The sequence below is a fragment of the Xenopus tropicalis genome, chromosome 8 (genome assembly GCF_000004195.4).
Source record: "Xenopus tropicalis strain Nigerian chromosome 8, UCB_Xtro_10.0, whole genome shotgun sequence".
Lineage (NCBI taxonomy): Eukaryota > Metazoa > Chordata > Amphibia > Anura > Pipidae > Xenopus > Xenopus tropicalis.
Window position 1 is genome coordinate 126,064,659 of NC_030684.2, and position 2,391 is coordinate 126,067,049.

A 2,391-nucleotide genomic window follows, 5' to 3' on the forward strand; every position below is an offset into this window, starting at 1 on the left:
GGATGACTGGGTTGTCAATAGTTAATAGGGTGTACACCTGTAGTTCGGGTTATGGCCATAGGGTGGTGCATAGGCCCATATAAGGGATAGCAGCCATGTGCTGTAGGCAGACATTTTCGGCACTGCTCTAGGCAGGAGTACCCCAGGTACAGCTTAGTTAGAAGTTCTGGTAATAGATTGCTCTAGGAGTAATATGTAGTACAACATAGGTTAGAATGGGCAGACCTGACCCCTCCAGGAGTGGTAGTGAGGTTATGACCTCCCAGCGTTACATCTGCTGGAGTGCAGGGCCACAAGTGGCTAGGGAAGGTGTACCAAGGCACCACTAGTCCAGGATCTCGGATTTGAGGATGCTTCATGTGAGTACCGGTGTGGGTCCCTGTGGAAATGCTTCTAGCGTGAGTACCGGGGAGGGCTCCAAGAGGGGGTGCCTCCTGTCGAGAGTACCGGGAAGGTTTCCTAGATGGGAGCATGTGGCGGGAGTACCGTGAAATAGTCCAACAGAAAATGAGTATCAATGAGTAGTAAGGAGATATGCCCTGCACTGTGTACCAATAATATGTTTGCCACTCCTGGAGAGGACCCTGCCTAAATAAACCGTGCATCTAGTTCAAATACAAGATTGTGTCTGCGTATCTGAGTATCTGCCAAGCCCAGAGGACCACTACCAGCTGGTAAGAAATAACCCCAGGGTGGGGTACATCTGCCAGGAGTACGTGGGTCCCAAGAGGGGCATAACAAGTCTATTAAGTTCCCAGGGGGTGGATTATAGTTCCACAACACCATCCCTGGGTGGAGGCACGCCATTTTAAGGGAGAATCCCTTGTAAACCCCCATAGTAAGCGGGGGCTCAGGACTCCTGTAGCGCCAAGGATAGTGCTCCAGTAGGTAGTGCCACAGTAAAATCTGCAAAGGTGGGCTACATTTGGAGGCACTGCTGAAATAGTTTTGACTACAGCTTAGCAGACAGGGCCCTAAAGGAACTGAGGCCTAGTGTGTCTGTGAAACCCTGTTCCCGACCGGGCTAGATTTGGGCCACCCTGATCCGCATCCCCAGGGGGGATTTGGCGCCAAAGAGGAGCAAGGCAGCTCCTGCCAATAGGATTGCAGGCAAGTGGGCGCCAAAGAGAGAGCCGGGGAAGACACGTGAAATAGGGGCGTGCCAGAGGGTGACGCGTACCTGATTTACCTATTGACCGCCCCGTGAGGCCGGCCGGCCAATAAGAAGCCTTAGAAAGGGCGCCAGTGAGCCAGGGAGTGACGATGCGACCTGACGTCATGGGGGCCATTTTGGATCAGTTCCAGGCACTACACAGCGTGAGCAGGGTGCGCGACTGGCTGCTGTATGATACCATGGAGACACCTGTGCCAAAAGTGTGCGGTAGCGCGGGCCTTGAGTCCCTACCGGTACAGCTTACTTACCAGCTAGCTTATGATGGCGGCGTTCGCTATGTGTGGCTCGGGTCCTTTGCTGAACAGACCACTACAAGGGGGGAGCCCCAAATGGTCCCACTCTGCGGCGAGTGTGGAGAGGAGGCGCGCGTGGCCTTGACTCAACCAACAGGGCGTTGTGCCCACTGCGGCCATCGATGCTGGATGGGCCCCTTTAAAGATGAAGCCAAGAGCCACGGACACAGCGCGACGCTGGCGCTGCTGTTCCAACTGAGCAATGGAAAGTTCAGCTCCTCACAGCACAGCGGGCACTCGGAGGTGAGTGATGACGCCCAAGCGGCGGCTGCCCCGTGATAGTACCCGAGTTAGAAGTGGTTACTGACTGTGTGCCAACAAGGGATGAGAGCCCTGTAGCCCAAGAGGCAGAGAAAGAGGGGTCCCGGCCAGTTACTCCAGAAGGGGAGGGAGAAGGGAGCGGGCCTGCGCCCGGCTTGCCTGTCGCCCCAGGTGCCATACCTATGCCCCAGGGCCCGGATAGCACACCCCAGAGGGAGCTGCCCATTTCTGCTCAGGTGGAGAGTGAGACCACCGCAGCCCAAACCGGAGAGAAGTCCCCAGGGACTCCGGAAACCCCAGCCTACAGAGAGGTTATCAGGGTAGGGGCTAAGCCATCAGTGGGGGCCCGTGGGTCTGCCAGCAGCAATACTTCCAGAGTGGATGAGGAAGGGGGAGACCCTGAAGAGGAGGATGTCTATAGCCCCCAGTTGTTTAAATTACCTGACCCATGTTATGCCCCAAGAAAGATCCCTAAAGAGGAAGAAAAAGACTTTTGGGTTCTGCCAGGGAAAGCTGACCCTGATATTTTCTGCAGAGTTTCTAGAATCCAAAGGGTCATGAACTATAAAATCTTTCGCCTGTGGGGGTATTTTATGCCATATGCCCCACTGTGGGTATATGACAAGATGGAATCCATGATGGATGATTGGGTGAAAGCAGAAA